The sequence below is a fragment of the Lepisma saccharinum genome, chromosome 13 (assembly GCF_977018435.1).
Source record: "Lepisma saccharinum chromosome 13, izLepSacc3.1, whole genome shotgun sequence".
Lineage (NCBI taxonomy): Eukaryota > Metazoa > Arthropoda > Insecta > Zygentoma > Lepismatidae > Lepisma > Lepisma saccharinum.
In genome coordinates this window covers 26790042-26813564 of record NC_139241.1, presented here as the reverse complement: position 1 = coordinate 26813564, position 23523 = coordinate 26790042, and the positions used below count along the sequence as shown (strand labels likewise).

The window sequence follows — 23523 nt, the reverse complement described above, 5'->3', positions numbered from 1 at the left end:
TTTCATTATAAGTTGCACATCATATATATTCCTTCATTTAGACAACTTTCAAGTCACAAAGAAAAACTGTTTTCTTATGCTTGTAATAACCGTAAACTACAAGAAAATAACTTTCAAGTCTCTTACACAATCATCAGATGATTAAGCCAGGTTATACAATCAGAGGATCTGATAATAAATCCTACTATTGGATTAAAAATTATAGATACACGAGTTTAGATAGCAATTAAAAATGAACCAGTAGACATACAAAAAATGAATTACATCAAAATTTAGCTAATTCAATTCTGCATTAATCTATGCTAAATATTTTTTCTATTCAAGTATGCCGTATATTTTTTATTGTAGTGAGAACAAAAGAAAGGGTCAGTTATTTTTTGAGTTTTCAAACAGTCACACTCTTTAAAATTTTATAAATAAAATACAGGTGGTCCGATCGTGATGAAATTTTAGTATGGTGCAGGCAGAAACGTTTTAAACACAATTCTTAATTATCAGATTTTTAAAAATTGTTAAAAAATGTTCTTATCAACATTGCAAAACAACTTTTGGTAACGATTTTTTTCAAATTCTCCAAATAGAAAGACTAATTATCGTAGAATTTTGGAAATCATTGTCATACAAAATTTGAATCTTCCTTAACCTTTTGGATCCCAAGCGTCTCGATCGAGATACCCAAAAGTAAGCCTCACGGTCCCAAGCATCTCGTTCGAGATGCTGTGTCAAGGTCGTAGTTTTTACGTTATAACTTTTCTATTTTTGGCTAGAATTTCGATTTTTCTTTTTTATATTGTTCCTGACACATGTATTTAACAGAAATGTTTCTTGCACCTTTTTTTCTTCATGAAAATGGAGGTGAAAATATGGGAAAAGGGACTTCTCTCTTGCGTCTCTTTTCAAGGGAAAAGATAAAATTCAAACATTTCAACAATTTTTTAAAATAATTTTTGGGGTTTTTCTCCCTTCCCCCTCCATATATACGCCAAATTTGCATAAATTTTGCATTTTGACATTTTTTCCGGGGTGGGAACACCATTTATTTAAGAAAAGTATTTTTGATGGGATTTCCCCCCTTTCCCCCTCCATATGTACGCCGAATGTGCGTAAATTATATATCGTCTGAATCTGTGATTCATTCTGTGTACAACGGTATATCACTCATCTCTCTAGGGCAATTAGTCTCCGATCTACACTAATTTAATTGAAACTCTGCATTTTGCTCAAAATCGGCTCGGGACTGTGAAGCTTACTTGTGAAAATGGCCTTGGGACTCCAAAGGTTAAAGTAATGAGCACTGTTTGGATTTGAAATAAAAGTTATTTAAGTTGGAAAAAAAAACTTACAAATTACGTTACGCAAGCATGTGCGCTTCCCATGACAAGCGACTGTAAGTATTGTAGACTAGTTGGAATGAATGTGGAGAAAGATCTGAACCTTAATAGAATGCATTAAGGGTTTTTCTTTTAATGTATAGGTCTTTTCAGTTCTTACGGCGGGCACTCTAGAAGCTGGCAAGGGAAGTTTGGAGCAGGGAAGCGACCAATCCAGCACGATAAGAAATGCAGCAGAGAGTAGAACGAGGTTTACGTAGTACTTATTTCCACCACGTCGGATCTCTCGGCACCACCATTGTTGTCTGGTTGGTCTGTGGTCAATTCCCCGCTCCCCACTTCCCTTGCCAGCTACTAGAGCACCCGCCGTAAGAACTGAAAAGATCTAAAAGAGAACCAAATCTGACCTGCCTAACATAACCACGACAGCATATATTGAACAAAATCTTAAGCAATCACTAAAACTCCCCAGTATGTGTCAACAGACGTAAATCAAAATTGAACCATGTAAAAATTGCATTCACAGCATGATGAAATCGCAATAGAACAAAGGGAACTTGGACCCAACTTTTTCTTAATACTGAGGAGTTGCAGGAGGATGGTTTAGTGACCGGGAAAAAGAAATGTGTCAAATGCAGTGGACAATGTATGGATGAAGGTGAAAATACGGCAGCGAGCAGAGAGTGGTTCGGTGGAATTCCCTTTTAGGTGTTCCAAATGTAAGTTGCATTGCTCTGCTATGATCGGAACATTTTTTGAAAATATATTTCTGTGGTATTGCGGAGCTTCCCTTCGTTCTGTCTCAAGTGTTGTACAAGTCAGCAAGAAAGCATTGTGCCAGTTATTTCGCTATGTTCGACATATTTGTTTCTGACAAGGAAGTACAACAGAGGAAGGCTTGTTAGGGAAAAATGGGTTCTCGGTAAAAATTTACTATCCTTCGGACACCTCTAATTTTTTCGTTTCGTCAATTTTTGACATTCGTACTTACGTATCTTCTTCGCGGAACATTCCTGTAGGTGTATCAACGTTGTTTTGATGAAATTAATTGCAATTTTTCACATTACCAGTACGTCTTTCTGGTAGGCCTTTTCGCAATTATTTCCAATTTCTAGATCCTGATACTAACACGACACCAAATTTTAACTATGTTTCGTAACCTAACCACGTGCCAATGGTTCGTGGGACTAGCGCCAATGGTTCGCAATTATTTCCAATTTCTAGATCCTGTTACTAACACGACACCAAATTTTAACTATGTTTCCTAACCTAACCACACACCAATGGTTCGAGGGGCTAGCGCCAATGGTTCGCAATTAAAATCCACTGGATCCTCCACACCCGGTACAAACGCAGACAGTTCGAAACACTGGATACCCAATGAACATGAACAAAACACAATCACGACGCGTCACGATACAGTCACGACGCGTGATGGTGTACGAAGTAAATTCGCGTACGAACGTTCGTGGAGATAGGATCACTAGGAAAAGCGATACATATCTGAAGGAGCAGCAATTCGCGAGTGATTGGTTCAATTTCTTCGTATTTTCCATCACCGTTACTCTCATAGCGTGTAGTGCATCGATTTGGTGTCCATTTTACATTAGTGAACCATCTTACCACCGACCCATTAGATCACCGTGGAATCCGGCAGGCAGCCGATTCACACCCAGGATGCAGACATGTTGGACCCGAGGGAAAGGACGGCAGCGGAAGGATTAGTTGACCTTGCCACTACTGAGTTCACCCTAACCCAACACGATGATGACGTATCAATGACAGACTCTGTGCAACGCTCAGGTAAAAGGACTCTGGACGAGGTGAGTGAAGCAGATCGCAATCAAGAGAAAATATTTCGCCACTCCCAACCGGAACACCGACCCCTAAATCTATGGTACTCGGCAGACGTCACCGGTCCATATGTGGTCCTATTAGAAGGACAGAACCAAAATATCGGTAAACTTTCCAGCGGAAGCCTAGGAAATAAATTCCGGAAGGCAGACATTCCCGTGTGCCTCATAGAACAATGCGGAAAAAACAGGGTACGGGCCACTTTCCAAACAGCCGACCATGCCAACTCATTTGTTAGGAACAGCACGTTTTTGGACTCCCTTGGGGTCCGAGCAAAAATACCCCACAGCTTGATACAAAGGGAAGGACTAGTGTATGGGATAGATTTTGACGTAACGGAACAGGACATCCTTGATGGCATCGATTCACCCTTTCGGGTTACGTGCACTAAGCGCCTTATTCTGACGGACGCACTCAGCGTCCTCCAAACTCTCGCACGGACGGGAGCAGCGTCCTCCAAACTCTCGCACGGACGGGAGCAGCGTCTTTCCGAATGACTGTTTTCATTTTCTTAATATTACAACAAATCTCAAAAATTTATTCCCAGGGCCGCAGGGTGACGTTTACGTTTATCAAAGGACATAGCGACCTTAACGTCCTCCAAGATCGAGTAGACGCCTACGCGAAAAGGGCTCGAGAGGCAGAGCAAATTACACAACTATGACTGCCATACACCGATCTACTCCCACGCGTACGGAAAAAAATCCAATCAAATTGGGATGCTTGGTCTGTTCAAGCACTTGCCCAAACCACCACCTTCAAAGGGGTAGCACAAATCGGTACCAGGAACCCCTGGTTCCGCTCACTGACCTTGCCCAGAGAAGTAATAACGTTTGCAATCCGCCTACGCACAGGCCATGTACAAACTCGACAACACCTGGCGAGATTGCAGCTCACACCCAATCCAACGTGCGGCTGCGGCACCGATATCCAAACTATCAATCATATCTTTTTCCAGTGCCTGTTACGAGAGCAAGCACGAACCACACTTTATCAGTGCCTGGCTAGAATAGGAACACCATTCCCTTTGTCCATTTCGACCTTACTATATAACCCCAATCCTGCAGTCCTGTGGTTTATATACGGATTCATCCGTAAACACAACAACAGGTTGTAAACACGCATTTATTGATCAACATTGCCTACCCTCAAGGTCGAGCAATCATCGAAAAGCAAGCAGATCTCCAGAGCGTGTCCGCCGGGAGCGGATGGAAACGGATCTTGGAATAAGCAGAAGAGGGATCTGGAACAGATCTCTTAGTGCGGGTTGCCAGACATGGTCTGTCCTCCCCTTCAGTACCGTTGTCCAAGATCGCCCCAGTTCAGGTGATAAGGGACATAACCAAGAAGAAGAAGAAGGTGTACGAAGTCGTACGCGCCAAACGCTATTCTCCGTCGGAGAATTAATTTTCAACGAACAACATGAATTTCAGCTATGAAACATTCCCACATCACACAAAACACCTTCCTGATGTTCGACAATGCTACAGGAACTTATTATGGTAAGTAGTTTCTTCTGCAAAAATAAATAAATGTGTCCGAAGGATAGTAAACAAGTACCCCATACGGGAATTTAGGATAGATATTTCGACATTCCACAATGTTGACAACAAGAAAACAGATGGCAACATCTGTCGAAATTTGCAAGTGTATTACATATACTTGCATCACGCGAAAAACAAACACTGAAAGTTCATACACACACAATTATACTAAAATAATACTCAACAAACACAAACAAACTGATATAAAAACGAATTTTGAACATACCACACAGTGAGTAAAATTTTCTGCTTACCTTCTGCTACTGACCAACCACCATCGTTGTGTAGTAGTGATGGGTCGTTCGTGAACGAGTCGTTCAAAAGTAACGACTCTCTCTTGTGAGCGGTGAACGACTCGTTCACCAGAATTGAACGACACGTTCAAAGAGTCGTATGTGTGCCACGACTCCTCCGCCCGCCAAGCAACTATTATTCCATTATTCCCTCTCCTTTCCACGAATTTTGCGAGGAAGGCGCATGCGCAAGTGTATACTCGCCTGGCGGCCGGAATTTTTTTAAAGAAAGCAAGTCGATTCTGCGGGCAGCAAATGGGGACTGGAGAGGAGAGGGAGGGGGGGTCCTCTCTGTTCCTTTTCCCTACCCCTAGTTGAGTAAAGCTGGCTGAAACGCAGGGGGTGCTATTCCGGCTTCCCGCGCTACGGCGGCATGTGTAGGTCTTCTGCTAGAGTGACGTCAAAAAGGGGATCCCTCAGCTGCGGGCCGCTTAATAACATGTAAAATCATACAAGTTTATCGCCTCATAGAGGCGATTATTACTCTTGGGAAGCAATGTTTATAACATGTAGTTCATCTTCACTGCTTTCCCGTACCTTCTCAAGTTAACTGAGGATGGCAAACGAACAAATTCATGCTGAATTCAGCAAAAAGGGAATCCATGCCTTTGGTTATATTTGTTTACACTTCTACACGCAACAATAAAGTTGGTTGGTTGGTTGATTGGTTGATTTGGTGTTTTAAATCCACTTTATGCACAGTAAGGCTAATCGGGACTGGACCGACAGGTTAAAGTGGAATCCGAACCACCATGTGCCTTCACCGGGAATCGACCCCGGGACCCGTTGATTACGAGAGACAGCAATGAAGTTAAATTATTATTAGATGAGTCTCATCTTGAGATGAGCACAATAGATAGAACACCCGAAAAATCGTAAAGTGAAACCATTTTAAATGCCTGTGTGTGCTGAAGGTAGGTGGGGGTAGAGTCTCGTCCGCATATTTTCATGCAAATAGTTTACTAACTTAATTAATTATACCATTGACATAACTGCAACAGGATCGAGAGAGTAAGATTGGACGGAAAGGATTAAGTAAGTCCCTCTACATGTATATAACCGGTCTCCATGACAGTATAACGCTTTAGGAAGCCAGAGGCCCCAGTTTGAACCATAGTAAGGCATATAGCAATGTTTGTCTCATTCTCCACTCATTAGTTCATCATTCATCCTCATAGTAGTGATCAACCCAGTAGAAATTCGTCTTTAAATGAACGACACATACATACATATTGATTTGTTATTATTTCCGATGAAGAGACAATCATAAACATGCAAGGGCAATACAATACGAGCCCCACCAAGGATTATAATGGCCACGAGTCCAGGCGCCAGATCCTCGCTAGTCACTAGTATGCAAAATGCAGTCCAGGGTGTACTACGTGGAAATTAATACAATTGGGCTCAGGATATATATATATTGTGTGTGTGTGTGTAGCGACCTTATATTTAGGTTTTTCGTAGTCTTTGGTATGAGTCCTGTCGAGTTGCATCCACGGGAAGCTCCGAAATTTCGGTGTTGTGTGCGTGTGAGTAAAACTATTATTATTATGAAGTTACAGTTACGCAAAAATAAACTTCTAAGCCGTATGAATGCAAATATTGCCATCAGTTTCAATAATACAAATGTCTAACAGTATCCTTCTTACATTTAATTTTTATTTAACACGTAGTGTTTTTTTTTATATACGGAAGAAACGTGCATCAAATTATGTCAATATATTGTACATATATAGTCGGGGAATTTTCTTTAAGAAGATTTTCTTAACTAGAGAGATAGCATTCCAAAACCTTTCCCTCCTTGAGCACTGCTGCCTCTCCTGTGAAAAAAATCTTGCGGGCGTCCTTGTCAAATTACGTCATTACGAGGCAAATATTTTTTTTCTTATTTTTGGGTTGCTTTCCTGTAACTTTTACCTAATTGGAAGGCGAGGATGAGTAATGAATAGATGAAATCGATGGACACCCGCAAAGGGACACAATGTCCAGGCGGGACTCGAGCCTTAAACCTTCGCTGGGTAGCGAGATCGTTACTGAACCAATTAACGTTCTCATCTATTTCTATTTTGAGGGCCTCCCCGATGGCGTAGTGGTGGCGTCATCGCCTTATAATCAAGGGATCCCACTTTAAACTGTAGGTCCAGTCCCAATTAGCCTCAATGTGCATAAACTGGACTTAAAACGCCAATTCAATCAATCAATCAATCTTTTATTATTTCACGTCGCTTTTTGACAATACTAGGGCAATGAAATGAAAATGAAAGATGAAATAGATAAGACACATATTGATACACACCCATGCCTCAACCAGGGTTTGCTTCTGAGTTCATAGAGCGTTACGCTAGCCATTCCTCCAGGTAAGGGATATACGACAGACGATTTGACGTACACCGAGGGAGTTCATACCTGCAGTTGGGAACATTCAAATGGAAAGTAATTGCTTCCAGTTTCCGAAACCGACATAGCTTTCATTGTTCGGTATAAGTCAACTTCGAGGCACAGATTTCTCCCAGATGTCAGAAAAATCTGCAGGTCCAGTAGTAGCGATCAGGTATTCGTTTACAGAAGTGCTTGTGCTGTTTGTCTTGAATATTAAAGCGAGTAATTGTAGGTCGTATTACGTGTATTCGGTGTCTGTACCATGAAAAAGCGTGCCAAAGGTAAACATTCTTGTGCTGTTGCAGAGTGCACCAATTGGGGCTTTAAGGAATCTGGCACCACATCTATTTCTATTTTGAGGGCCTCCCCGATGGCGTATTGGTGGCGTCATCGCCTTATAATCGAGGGATTCCGGTTCGGTACCCGGTGGAGGCAAGTAGTGGTTCGGATATGGAAAAAGTTATTCAATTTGATATTGTGTTTGCATCCTTCCATGGGTCAACTGTTTGCAAGTAACTCTAAAGACAGTACTTCAGTCAAAATTTCCTGAAGTTAACGAAAAGATTATTTCCCTGTATGTCAGAACAAGAACTTTTATTAGAATTCGACATTTGAATAAACTAATGAAACTCAAGTCCATGGAAGCAAGTGCATCGAGAAAAAAGACGACAGTGGGTAGCATCGTCTTCAAAATCATAAGTCTCCAGGAAGGGTAAGTTGTAATGAATTTTTATTCTTACTGATCTTTATTTCCGCCTCGGCCTTCACCGTAGTGATTAACAAATCACATTGCTAAACCAAGACAGAGGCCAGGCCTATTGTTCATGTATTTGTTATTTGACGTCGCTTTTGGTTAATCGCGGCGATGAGTGTTGATCACATGAAATTGATGAAAGGGCAGGCACAAAGAACATCAATGCCCACGACGTGACTCCAAGTCGGGAACTTCAGTGATGGGATTCAAAGTCGTACACGCGGTTGACCAGATTCGCCATCGAGCTGGCACGAGTTTCCTTGAATTTATTAAGGGATTACGCTTTCCCACGACATTGCATTTTATCCATTTATTATTTATTTATTAATTTCTAAAAAAAACATATTTTGATGTTACGGTTTTTTAAACACAAATCAGTTTAGGTAGAATATTTCTGCAATTTTACCATAGTGTAAACCTTAATGTAAGCGAAAGCATGTGTGCATTACTAGTTAAAGATTTTCATATCTACAAAAAAATATCCAAAACTCATTTCCACCTCACTCAAGGATTACGTTAATTCAATTCAAATTGTACGCGGGGTCAGTGCCATGAATCTAACCTTTACTGAACAGAATGAGATTGGTTCATAGAATGTATCGCCGAAAATCAATTTCGCTGATATCCCGTTGTCGCTGTTCTATTTTCATTAGATACGAGCTCCAATTACCATTTTAATCCTTCGTTTTAAAAGTTATTCAAACACAAAAATAGTTATTGGGTGTCATTTTAAAGTTCTTTTTTTTACTTCATTACTGTATTCATTTGATTTTTTTATTTTCTAAGAATTTCGGCGGGCTGCAGTCCCTTAAGACCCCCTGCGTACACCAGTGCTTGCCACACTCATCTAGCCTACGCTCCCATCAAATTTATCATTTCATCATTCATTGTTATTGTTGCGGTTACCCTAAATACGTAGAAAAGCGACGTCATATAACAACAGCAACAGCGACATCCTATGTATATTAGATATATAAATTATAATGAACAAATTATTAATAAAAAACATCTGTGAAAATTTGAAGGTATGAAGGATAATAAGTATTGGTGTGGTAGCGAAATATTTAATACGTAAAATTGTATTTATTTACCCATACGCAACTTCAGATTTCAATGTAGGGGCGATATAAGAGAATAGTCGTGATTACTTTTTGTTTGATTTGTATAACGTCATTTATTGTAATTGCGTGCTGTAAACTTCTTCATATTATTGCCTAGGTCTTATTTCTTGCGTTTTGCTTATTATTCTGCTGCAAATGGTTAATAGAACCAAGATATGGACAATTAAAAATGAAAATATTTCCCGTAAGCTTCCATTGCCACTCGAGCCTCGCCCCTTGACAGATCCCCTTGGTCACGTCAGAGCTCGTTGCGGCTTCTGGCCAATGGGAGAGCTCCGTGTCTCGGAATGCTCTTCCTAAAATACTTCTATATTCCTTGGCTGAAACGTGCCGTGTACGATGAGAGGGGAAGGAGCATGCTCGCGAGTCGACTCTTTCATTCGTTCAAAGAGTCGTGGCACACTTTAGCGACTCTTTGAACGAAGGAAAGAGTCGACTCGCGAGTGTTGTTTGCAGAGAGAGAGAGCGCGCAACCTCAGCCCATGACGGGCAGCGAAGAACAGCCAACAAATTTGTCCTGTAGTTTCAAGTTCGGCCAAACCATTAGCGCTAAAATTACAAGAAATTAAATGTTAGTAAAAATTATTAGGGGAGTCTTGTAAAGATTTTGGGAAGGTGTTAGGCACAGACCTCTTGATTACAATATTCCGATTAGCCTATTTTGAGTTGTTATTGTTTAAGTCCACTTTATGTGCAGATAGGATAGTCGGGACTGGACCTACAGTTTAAAGTGGGATCCAAACCTCCACTTTGTATTGAACACGGTACCCCTTGATTACCGGCGACGTTATCACTACGCCATCGGGGAGACCCGATTAGCCTATTGGAGCATAAAAGTGTACTTATAACAATTTTTGCCAAGCAAACCATTTTAATACATGACAGCGTTAACCACTATGCTATTAGGGTGAATCAGAAAAGGGAGGCAGTAATTTATAATTTGCAACACAAAATACTTAGTGTGGAAAGCGATTGTTACTTTTAATTATTTTCTAAAGCGCCGGCCTCCATGGTGGAGTGGTTAGTACACCTCATTACTCATCCTGATCTTCGCGATTACCCAAAAAAAGGTGACAGAAAAGCGAAGTAAAATAAACCAAATCAATCAACCAATCATTATTTTCTAAAGCAAGATCAAAGACAACAAACATCTTTTGTTTTATGTTACTCCAAATCCAAAAATGACGTAATACAAGCAGCAAGCACAAGTTCAAACGATAAACCTTTAGTGAAAATAACAAACATGTATTAAAACAAAAATTATAACTTACAATTTTTTATATTCAGTTAAGAATTACCTAATAGAACAAACCACATGATAATGAATTAATTATAAGTGGACTCGTGAAATGAAGGTCTTTTTATATTTGAATACTACATTATGTTCTGTTTTTCTGATTTTTTTAATAAAGAACCTGAGAGACAAACACACGCTCACACACGCAGTTATACATAATTTCTTATAATCCGATCTATAATAGATATTCAATTTGTTATAACATTAATTTAATATATTTTGTGTAATACAAGGAACAAATTTGAAATTATGCGGGGAACGGTGGGGATTTCCCCTCTAACGATCATATCATGCAATTTCCCTCTCTTTCTCTCTGTATGCATGTGTACATACATATACTTATATATTATACACGTGAGATTAGAAGATTAAAATTTAAATCACATTGAAATGATAACGTTATTAGAGACGAATCACAAATTTACACCAATAGAAACACAGCATTATATACAAAATAAAAGTAAAACACAAATGAAAAGCAAAGATAAATATGAAAATTCAGTGCGCAAAATCATTGCAAAACAAAAATGCAATCAATAAAATTAATATTGACAAAACTAACTCAAGTATTCTATAATGTATGCCGGCGTGGTTAGCACATCAAGGGTCTCGAGAAATATAGTTTAAGGGATGTAAGGGATGATCCTTCCACGTAGTACACCCAATTGTCAACCTCAGTTCCACATAGTACACCCTGGACTGCATTTTGCAGACTAACGAGGCTCTGGCGTCTATACCTACGGCCAGTATAAATTTCGTAGGAATGTGTGTGTGTGTGTGTTGTCCTGTGTTTTGTCCTTATGTGTGCAGAGTGCCTTTACAGCCTCAGCTTTTAACCGGTCAGATTATATTAATATTTTAGTTACTACAGGACATTACAGTTATGTTATTTTAGTTCTGGTAAGGGGCTGGATCTCGTATAAAGTGAAGGGTGCAAAATAGCCTAAGTGACGCACACAAAATTTTAAATTCATATTCAATCATAGCCTTTAGTATAAAACAGAGATGTGATGGGGAGGGCCGGCCCCCGTGGCGGAGTGGTTAGCACATCGCGGCACGAGGGCAGGGAATCCTGAGGCCGATATTCGGTGGAAACACGTAGCGGCTCGGGATACCACTTTTGCCCAGGCTTTGCTCTCCTGCCACTTTGGCTAATCGCGAACATGAAAATCAGTGATGATATAATGAAATTGATGAAGTTACACTCAATTCCGAGATTCCTCTTAGCGCACTGTTCTAACCACTCCTCCACAGAGGCGACTGAAATTGTTGGAAGTGAATCAGTTTCACAAGTAGCAGGACATTACAAAATCGCAATGAAAACAGGGCCAACCCTTCCAAAGTTGGTGAGATGATGAGAGACACTCCGTGTAAAATGTACTGTCCGAGAATCTCGTCTCATTGGAGTAACGATACCGATTTATGCTTTGAAATTGATAAGCGAACAAGACCTGACAGGTGTTTTTAACTTGAAATCAAATCACGAACAAGATATGCATTCTCATTCACGAGTTGATACGATGTGCCAGTCATCTTGTCTCACCACGATACTCGATCGAGTTGCTCTTCCGCTTCGTGCACATGTAAACCTTTTAATTTACACGTTCAATTTTATTTATCCAAGAAAACAAATCTGTTAACATGAGAATGAACAGAAGAAATAAGCTACTAGTTATTTTCCCATTAAGGAACAAACAAATTTTAAAATGCTATAATTTCTTATAAATTAGCATGCAGTAATTATATTTTATAATTTATTAATTCAGTTTTAATATTTTAACTGCCTAACACGCTTTGTTGTATGTTATGCATCTTTTATACCTAATTACTTAGTATTGACAGCGAGGATGAATGAATTTTACGTACAGATAAGCTAATCGGGACTGGATCTACAGTTTAAAGTGGGATCCACCAGGTATCGTTACAAAGGCAACGACGGAGGATGGATGGTGATTAGAGTAATTGACAAGAGGTTAAATACAGATTACCACTCATCTCTGGGCTGGGGTTCGAACCCGGAACTTTCGGTGTCAATAGGCTTACCTTGAGGAGGGCGACACCACTTATCTGTCACTCCAAGATTATTTCAAGCTGGTGTCTCGGATTCGATCCTCTGTGGAGGCACCTTGCCCAGTGATTTAGACCCCCAGTTTAAAATGTAGCTTCAATCCCGAGCATAAAGTGAACTTTAAATATTGTCTGACAAAATCGTTTTCATATGACGTGAAATATTTCATTAACATTAACGTGTAAATATTTTACTAATGAAAACAGCATTAAAGAATAAATATAGAAGTTTAATCATAAATCTCATCGTACATGATACTGCAAAAAAGCTTTTATTGAATGACTGCAGAATTAGGAACAACTACGTAACATGGACATGGGTCATGTTCACGAGTGATATAAACAGCTGTTGGCCATCTGCGGTGAGCCTACGTGTTAAGGTGTTTTACTAGTAGAAAGCAACATTAAAAAAAAATACATACGTATAATTTGGCCCGCTTTATAGAAATTCGATCATACATTATGATATTGGCAGAAACTTATATTGAATGACTGTAGAACAACAAAAAGCTATGGACATGGATAATGTTCAAGAGCGATATATATTTCTTAAACACAACTGTTAGCCATCCGCGGAGAGCGAGCGGGTGGATCCTACTTTAAACTGTAGATCCAGTCTGCTGGCGAGACTGCCGCCGCCGCGCCTTGTGTAAGAGAGCTCGCGACTCGCGAGCGAACGATGAGTGAGGAGAAGAGTCGCTTAGGCGAGCGAGTCGTTAAGGTGCTTAATGACTCTTCGTGCCGACTCGCGAGTCGTGAACGATGAGGGAGGAGAAGAGTCGCTAAGGTGCTTAATGACTCTTCGTGCCGACTCGCGAGTCGTGAACGAATGATGGGGAAAGAGTCGTGGGACTGTGCTGTGACTCTTCGTGCTGTTTCAAGAGTCGTGAACGAGCGATGCTCGTGGAAATGCATGTGTCGCAGCGCAGATCTGGAGTGCATTTTGTTGCGATATTAAAACCAGTGATCGAATGCAAAAAAGGAAGAATATGTAAATGCACGTTATTACTAATAAAAGGTTGATATAATTATATAGCATTTCTGTGTATGCTATCGTACTGCATAATTTGCATTATCCGCAGCATGAAATGTAAACTGAAACAAGATACAAATATAGAAAATCTCACTCATGAGGCAGAGTAATGAAAACAAGTATGTGTATAAAAAAAGTATAAATTTTGTTTGTGTGTGTGTGTGTTTACTGTTTACACATATATGTATATCCACACACATACAGAATCGTATTTGTATTTTTCTTTTTTTATGCCGCTTTTCTTCAAATTTTAAGTAATCGCGACGATGAGGATGATGCGTGATGATATAGATGAAGGGACGCTCGTAAAGAATATCCTTGCCCAGACCGGGACTAGATCCCGGGAACTTCTTGGCAAGATCAAATGTCGATTACTTCAGAATCTTGGCCATCTAGTCGGCTACACGCACACACACATACACAAAAATGCAATACAATTTATTAATCTTGAAGGACGTACGTTGTGTTCGTTTACTTAAATACAATCATCTGCTTCAACACCACCTACCCCCTTTCCCCCTCTTCAGGCATGTGTTTCGAGAAAAAGAAGCTTGGCGACTCTTTTGAACGACTCATTTGAACGACTCTTCTCAGTGAGCGAGCGCTCATGAGTCGACTCGCACAAATGAACGGCTTGAACCCATCACTATTGTGTAGTGACCGAGATAATGATATATCTTTATTTATTTCTCTTCGAACACGAACGGACTTGGCGAACTACAACTGTGTCATTTATACACTGCGATGTTGATACATCATTTTTCGCTTTCATGCGTAATTTTGGCTTCGATTGCTGGTAGGATAAGGATATTTTCATATTTCGTATTTTTCTGAATGAGAAACGGGACAACAAAAATGTACACGGATTTAAAGAGAGAGAGAAAGATATTCCTCTTGGGAAATTTTTCGCATATACGCAAAAGTTCGACCTGGCCATACTGTGTGTTTACAACGTGTTTTCCAAAGTGTCACAGAGAAGAGGAACATAATTTATCTTCTCTGTGGTAAACTAGCAATGGTAAGTAATGCGATTTATCAACTAGATATACCTTTACATACACAATGTATCATTCATTTCAGGGACCTAGGACGACATGCCATGTTACCTAATTATGTATACGGATGAATCTAGAGACCACCTAGGCAGTGGCGTGCCCAGGATTTTCGAAAGGGAGGGGTTACGTACACTATTTTTGGTAGTCATCCCTATTTTGCCAACTTAAAATTTCATTAAAATTTCGGTAACCACCAAACGTCTCTAATTCCCTTATTTTCGTATTTTTCACATTGATACTTACATATTCTGCATTCGTAAGGATTCTTCTATTTCGCGTTTCGTTTTTTGCAGGCAAATAATCTCAATTTTCGAAATATGGAGTATTTTTATTTTCTTCATTGTCATCGGTGAGGGAGGCTTGTAGCATCGGCCAGCAGGCTGTCACAAGCAATGGGAACATTTTAGATCGAGAGATTATCAACTATTTTAGAAAAAGTTGTTCGGAAACCAAAGCTATGTAGATTATGTTACAAGGGAGAAAAAAGAAAAATATTGTGGCAAGTAAGAGTAAATGAACTTGAAACACTGCTTATGTAATCTGCAGTAGTTGGCTTAATATATCTAGTAAAAAATGAAGCAATAATAGTAATAATAATAATAATAATGAAATAGTAATGGAAATTAAATGGATTACCTTTCTCAATACTCTGGAACACACTTGGGATTCACATCGTTTATCATACGCACTAACACACTTTCAGCAGCAGCATTCATTAAAGTTTCTCTGGCCTTGTTAACATATTTTCTTTCGGTCTCAGTTTTGATGACGATCTTTCCATCCTCTGTTCAAACATTTCGATTCCCATATTTGTCCTTAGCTTTCCGTAACAGGTGGAGTTGTTTCTTGCAGAGGTCCTCGGTAATGGGTGTCCCTACTAGCTTCCTTCGGTTCTTCAGAACCACTGTTGTGGATGTGTAAATCACGAACTTCACTATAATAGGCCATGGATTCTTGGATGGACATCCTTCCCTATGTGACGTGCAAATATTCTCTTCCATGATGTCCAATTTAAGAGTTTCTTTGAAGAGATTGACCGCTATAGAATCAGTATTCTCCCCTTCGTTTTCTTTGATGCCAAAGATTCGGAGAAATTGTCTTCTCTGGTATTGCTCTAGCTCGGATGTCTCAGCGTCAGGTTGTTGGCAAGGCTTTGCAGCTTCTTCTCATACTCTGATAATTTATTTTCCATGCCATTTATTACCTTGGAGTGTTTGTTGTTTATTTCTTGATAGTTCTTTTCTAAGGCATGGAATTCCTTTTGAAGATCATGGACAGCTCCAGAATTAAACTGGATTATGTCACTCAATGCTTTGATCACTGCAGTGGTTTCCCGTTCGACTGTTAGATCAGCTAAGCACTTTTGTACATATTGTTGTAATCCCGGTTTACCTGGGATCTGAGGTCACAGGGAAGTTTCAATTATACATTTAGGTAGAGCTTAATTGTATCTGTTGGCTGAACCTGCTCCGATTAGGAGGGTAGAGATATGGAAAGTTGATGTAAAGGTTATTCACGCTTGTTCATACCTGGTAGGTGTGTGATGTTCTTGTCCAGATGCTTCTTGCAGACCGAATTGTGACAGGTGCCAAGGTTCTATTCTTCGACCCTTGGCTCACCAAACTAAGCAATCCCATGCGACTCGTTGCATGTTAGGCAGCCGTAACTCCGTGTTCCGTCGTCGTAGTTCTGTAGTGTTAATGTGTTGTAGAGTGATCAGAGACTAGTTATCCATGTGAGCGTCGATGATAAAAGTAATTCAAAAGAGCGTCGATGATAGGTGTAGTTCAAATGAGCCTGAGCTCAGGGAGTGAGCTGTCTTTTACAATCTTAGGCTTCGAAAGGTTGTTAAACCTTTCGAACGTGCTAGATCTTGTTTTGATCCACGCGTTTGCCTTTCAGTTCCTTGTTTAACGGAAGTTACAAGTTAGCGCATTCTTGGGATCGCCCGCTGGTCGGACAATTCCAGGAAATAAACAAGCGTGAATATTACCATGACGAGGTTTTCTCGGTTTAATAATCTCCATATCTCTACAATATTCATTGCTAATCTCAGCTTCGACGGACTGTTTAATGGTGTCCGCAAGGTCACCATCGCACACGGCACCGGTCGATTTCCTTGGTCTTACCTGCAGCTTGCTGTTGGGAACAAGCGTGAATCCTCCCCAGGTCGATGTACCTTGTTGCGATCATTTTTGCTCGGCATGTTTTCCTCTATAACTGCACTTTCTACACTTGTAATCACACTTCAACGTTCGCGTTAGTAGCAGGAGTGAAGAAAAAACATCTACTTAACTTTTTGCTCAACATATTTGCGTTATGCCCAGGTGGTTCAGAGATATAGTCGGAGTGGATTTCTTAGCTGACTTGCATGTCCGCCATCTTCTATGATAAACCTTACTGTACCAGTAAGTTATTGTCACAGAAAGGGACATTTTTCCATCCCATTTTACATTTATAAAATCAGGACACAGACTAAAAAAGGAAGTGTCCCAGCTAAGATTGAACGTGTGGTCAACTTATGGTAGGAACATGAATGCTTGTACTTTAAGAAATGCACAGGCTTCTTTGGTATATCGTGGCCAAGATTGTTGCCTTGTAAACCAAAGATTCCAGGTTCAATTGCTGGTGCAGTGAGTACACTGGCTGAGATTTGACAACCAAATTGTCATGCACTTCAAGGAAGTACACAGACATACGTATAGTATATACAGGGTGTCATTTTAATGGCACCCACGGACCACGGAAACGTGTAGAGGACATCAAAACAAACAATTTTTCTCAGTAACATTTTTCTCATTGGTGCGTCGTTTCGGCGCTACAGTTGTTCAAAGAAGCCCGTTTTGCCACCTGAATGCTGGCAACCACACACAACATTTGATTGCATTTGTGACGTCATATCCCATCGTGGAGCGACGCGTTCCAGGGTTGCCAGAAACACACATATTCTGTGAAAAATGACATAGCTACAATCAGCCACATTATGTACCGTAAAACAAAACAAACAAACACATTCTGTAACCTAACAGGAAGTAAACAAACGATACCAAAAATGGTAAAATGAAAATCGAATTCAAGTAAAAGTGGTCATATGGAATTTTTTCTCTTGGCATCTACAATTTAGCCTTATCCACTTCGTCCTTCTGATACTAGTTGTCTGTGACAAACTGAACAGATGACAAAGTAGAAATGAAATAACTCAAAATTCCAAAGGTAAGCAACACATATATAGTATATTCAGGGCATTATGAGGCAAGTGGCAAAAATGTTTGAAAATACAGGGATATAAGTAGTAGTAATACAAGCTCTCTGACGACTGTGTTTATCTATGCACCGGATACACATGTACATAGTTTGCAACTGTGAACAGGACAGTATATTCGGTACTGATTCATCATTAGATTGTTACTGTGGTTGTACGTGTTTTAGCCGTAATGTAAAAACGTGAACCTCGGATACTTCCCATATCAGCACAAAAGTAGTGCATGGCATCTGGACACAAACCTGTAGATATCAACCTTGCAACGAGATTTGCAAATATTTGACATTTAGCTGGGCGTAAACAGCCACGTGTAAGCTGTAAGTCCAATAAAATTTATTGTTGTTGAAATTTGATATGTAGGCTGAGACATATATATATTATTGAAATGTAAGTACAGTAGACTCGTGATTAACTGAGGCTCCAGGTTAATCGAGGGAGTGGTTGGAAAACATCGTGCTTCATAACCCACCCCCCTGTTTGTTTACTAGTAAGTTGGAGTCAAGTCACTATCCACGCTGCACGTGTTCATTACATTGTCAGTGTATCCGATTGTTACGGTGGTGTTTAAATCTGTGTATGCCTATTCTAAGCAAGTAATGTAGTATGAGTGGCAATCGGAAAAGGTGTGTGGTTTCTCTGGAAACAAAATTCAACACAAGAAAAATGTTGTATAAAGGTGAGTCTATTAAAAAGGTTGCTGCTGATTATGGAGTCGAGGAAGTGACTGTTGGAGATTGGAGACGTAAGTGGAAGGACATTGAAAAGTGGGTGAGACAATGTGTGAGCGGGGTCAGTGGTTTAGCAGGGAAAACAATGAAGAAAGGTGAATATGAGCAGACATCCGAGACTTTATTTTTGTGGTTTTCACATCTGCGAGGTGCGGGAAGTCCAGTAAGTGGTCCTATGGTGCAAGCTAAGGCAATAGCATTTCAAAAAAAGTTTTACGATGGCGAAGAAGGTATTACCGCAAGCGATGGATGGGTGGACAAATGGAAGAAGAGATACGGCATTAGACAGCTCAACATTACTGGAGAAAATTTGTCAGCTAATTCATCTGAAGTTGCTGAATTTCAATCAAAAATGAAAGAAGTTGTTTTGCTTGACGGACTGACATCGGATCAAATCTTCAACTATGATGAGACAGGGCTGAACTTCAGAATGCTTCCTAGCAAGACTTTGGCAGCAAAATCAGAAAAAAACGCTCCAGGGTTCATGAAGAGTAAGGAAAGAGTGACCATTTTAGCCTGTGCCAACGCATCTGCCTTCCCTTAAGTTAAGACCCCTCCTGATTGGAAAGTCAAAAAACCCAAGAGCATTTAAAAACGTTAATGTCAATTGTCTTCCCACCATGTACAGAAATGAAAAAAGTGTGTGGATGGATGGCACATTTTTTAATGACTGGTTTTTCAGGGAATTCGTTCCTGTGGTTGAGGCGTTTCTAATAAGAAAAAAACTTCCTTGAAAAGCAGTATTGTTGTTGGATAACGCACCTTCGCACCCAGATGCCAACGAACTTTGTAGCGGCGATATTAAAGCCATGTTCTTGCCACCTAATGTGATCTCACTAATACAGCCCCTGGATCAAGACGTTCTTGAGACTATGAAAAGAAACTACCGGCGGAGGCTTCTTCAGGTGTTGATTTCCAGATTGAATGAAGGGATGGCCATAACGGAAGCTCTGAAAAAAAATAATGGTGAGAGATGTTTCATATTGGATTGCGACGGCGTCGGATGAAGTTAAGAACTCAACACTTCAAAGATCATGGAGAAAGCTGTTTGGCTTGGAGAAATCCAACAAAACTTTTCGTAATCGTGCAATGAAAATGTCTCTCAACTTGTCCAGCTAGCTAATGAGCTACCAGTGGAAACGCAAATTGAAAATGAAGAAGTCTTCGAGTCTTGTAACCAAGATCAACAAATGGAGCTGACTGACAACGCTATTGTTGATATGGTCATCAATCTTGAAGAAAATTACGAGGAGCACGACACCGATGAGAACCCCCCGAAAATATCACATTCTGAGCCACTGAAGGTGATCGAAGCTGCTATAGCCTACATTGAACAGCAAGAAGAGTCTACACCGCTTGATCTACTCTCCTTGCAGCTTTGGCGTTACATCACAGCGTTGAAGAGAGGATAGAGGTTAGTCCAAAAAATATGAAAGACTTTTTGAAAAGGTAATCTTCTCATTTATGTTGTACTAGTAATAAATTATTACTATACAGTTTTAAGTGTTGTTTCGTCATTTACGACCTATTTGCACATTATCTCCATATTATCCGAGGTGGTCTCGGTCCCAAGTAGCTCGGATAATTGCGAGTCTACTGTATTTGTATTTTTCTTCTTTTATGTCGCTTTTCAACCAATTTTTGTTAAACTCTACAACTAGAATCAGTAACGAACAGTTGCAATAGATGAATGGACACTCAACAAAGATTACACTGGGGAACAGTGAAATTGCGGCACAGTGTTTGACAGCTAATTTAGGGCGATTTCATGCTGCTGAATAATGATATAATAATATATTTCCTGAATTGGCTCTAATTTATGAAATAAATGCAACTAAACCAAAATGGCGGAAACTGAAGATATACATATATAAATGAACTTCCAACAACAATTTAATATTTCTTTTTGTGATTTCAATCATTATTATAAAAATAAATTTATATAGGCCTTTGATCATAATAATTAAGAAAATATGTACACAATGAAGTAACAAACTTTGTGAAACGTTTTCTATACGATTTCCTGCTGTATTTCTTTTTAGGACAATCCCTCTGTAAGCTCCAACAGTAGTCGGCCATCATGTGGCCATCCCACCGTCCCTGGTACCTTTCTTACATTATCCTTATATCCTGATGGAACCTTTCTCCCTGTTCTTCACTAAAATCACCAAGATTCTCAGGGAACCTGTCAATGTGGCTATATAGAAAATGTATCTTCACACTCATATTAGCTCCCAATTTCTCAAAATTTTTCAACATATTTCCAACTATATTGCGGTAGTTGTCTGCTCTGTGGTTCCCCAAAAAGTTTTTGACGACGGACACAAAGCTCAGCCAGGCCTTAGATTCGATGTAAGACATGCAAGTTGTAAAATTGGCATCATTTATAAGTGTACGAATTTGTGGTCCGTCAAAGATTCCTGCCTTCAATTTTTCAATACTTAGTCCTGGAAAAGTGTGGTATATATATGTGAAACAATCACCACTTGTATCTAAGGCCTTGACAAACTGTTTTATCAACCCAAGTTTAATATGCAGTGGCGGAAGGATGATTTTGTCCCTATCTATCAGCGGTTGAGCTTTTCCCACTGTAATATTTTCCCTTGGGGGCCAAACTTTTATCGTCTAATGCTTTTCTCTAGCACGACTATCCCACAAACATAGGAAACAGGGATGTTTTGTGTATCCACTTTGCTGTCCTAGTAAAAAATTCACGATCTTCAAATCCACACACACGAGCCACTTATGTTCAGCATATTCAATTTTTTCTAAAACAATTTTTATGTTTTGGTATTCTTCCTTAAGCATTGTTGAGTGTCCGATAGGAACTGAAGGATGTTTATTAACATTGTGTAGTAAAACACATTTCAAACTTCTTTTAGAACTGTGCAGAAATAAACGCCAATCCTCTGGGCGATATGTTGATAGACTTAACAGCAGCAAAAGCTCAGGAATATTGTTACAATACACAAGATCATTGTCTTCACTAAAGTAAGGAAGAATATTGTGTTCTCTTGTTCTATATGATGTTACAGTAACACCAGACTGAAGACAATGTTTTACTCTTAGTCGCGATGCTAGAATCTAAGATGATTTTTTTTGACAAATTTAGGTCACGAATCAAATCATTCAGTTCGCTTTGGGAGAACGCTTGCGGTGTAGAACTACATCCTTCAAAATCACTTTCGTTTTTATTGTCACTAGCACTTTCATCTGATATCTCAACGTCATCGTCGATATTTTGCGAAAAGGTACATACTGGTAAAGGTAAATTTTCACTGCAGTATTGGCGGCTTTGCTGACTCTACATTAGGGTACACCCAATTACGCTTTTTGAATCTATTCATGCCTTTAACATTCACAACACAAAAACAGTAATCATTAACATGATTTTCTGGTTCACTCCATGTCATGGACACTCCAAATTTGAGTCGCTTTCGTCCGCCTTGGCCCCAATAACGAAGTGATTCCAAACACGTTTTGCAAACTATATGTGGAACCCATTTTTTATTCTGTTGTCCCAGATTTTTGGCAAAATAAGCCTGATACAAATCTCTCACTACATGTGTGATATTTCTTCTCTGTGATGGTAGACAATATATTCTACATATATAGCAAAAAAACATTTGGGTTATTGAAACACTTACTACGTGAGGAACTCATATTTCCAATGTATTCACATTAAACGCATTTCGCTTAGTTATACTACAAAATTCAACATTAAGAGATATATTGCCTAGCAACAATTTACAAATAAATAAATAAGTTTCTTAATGGGAATTGCAGCTCATTATCAAATTTTGATATTACCGAGAAAAGCGTGGAGTAATTTTACCTCCTACATTTTAAATGGTGTGTTTATTTTTATAACTGGAGTCAATTCAACTGAACCAATCTTACAATTGGCAATCACAGCTGATTTGTGTGCTGAAAGTGTTATTAAACTTTATGCCACAAAATAAAATCTTTTTTTTGTTCCCCAGTGTTATCCATCCATGCCGTGGAAAGTTTGGTGTTGGGATCAGATGTTGATCAGTTAACGCATTCGGTCACCAAACTGTCATATGTGTGGTCTTATTTGAGTAAAGTAAAGTAAAGTAATATTTTACTCACCAGTAATTTCACCAAATATGTTTTTTTGTTTTTTTTACAACCTTCTCAGTGATTTATCCACACACCCTCTTGAAGAAACTCGAACTAATAAAGCTCTTAGAGAGAACTACAATGAATAGTGTTGCTCTTTGTCACTTGGCAGCCTGGACTTGGCCTGCAGAATCCATGGGATGGGATCTAGCAGATGACAGAGTTTGGCACATCTCGTGCTGTTCAGTTTGGAGGTAGAGTCCAGCGCAGATAATTCTGCCGTGCGATGCGCGAAACAACTAAAGAAGCAGTGTTGCTAATGGAGCAGGTAGAAAAATCGCTGCAGTGCGCCGATGCACAGCTGTTACGTACAACAATAAAATTAGAGAATTCAGGTCTATCTAACGTTGAGTTTTAAACGTCATGCATTATACCAGGACTAGGATTAATATGTACTAACAAGTGGCTTTGTATGTAGCTACATACATATGGACTAAAAATTCGCAAAATATGAACTAACACATAAGTAAAATTACCAAAAATGCTGCAAAGAAGACTTCTTCATACGATTCCTTATTTGAGTGATTTCAAACAAAATAAAAAAATATATATATTATTTTTCATTGCATTAATGCACTGGTGGCGTTCTAACTTTTCACTTCCAAAACCCGTATACACTGGTATGGAACTGCAACGGCAGATAATAACATGCCAACGTGTTA

The 23523-nt window shown here is 39.5% G+C and overlaps 2 protein-coding genes across 3 annotated transcripts in view; one reads left to right on the top strand and one right to left on the bottom strand.

The window, feature by feature from the left end:
- The window catches only part of eIF2Bdelta (eukaryotic translation initiation factor 2B subunit delta), a 156866-nt gene extending 151853 nt beyond the window's left edge, over window positions 1–5013 (bottom strand). The window contains exon 1 of the mRNA XM_083133977.1: window positions 4984–5013. The gene's annotated coding sequence lies outside the window, so the exon portion shown is untranslated. The remainder of the gene's footprint in view (window positions 1–4983) is intronic.
- Window positions 5014–14620: 9607 nt separating this feature from the next.
- Window positions 14621–23523, top strand: part of LOC145996908 (uncharacterized) — a 109279-nt gene continuing 100376 nt past the window's right edge. The window contains exon 1 of one of the 2 annotated variants that reach the window (XM_083133475.1): window positions 14621–14691. The gene's annotated coding sequence lies outside the window, so the exon portion shown is untranslated. Of the gene's footprint in view, window positions 14692–22535; window positions 22571–23523 lie in introns of those variants that run through there. The other variant, XM_083133476.1, reaches the window with a different exon arrangement.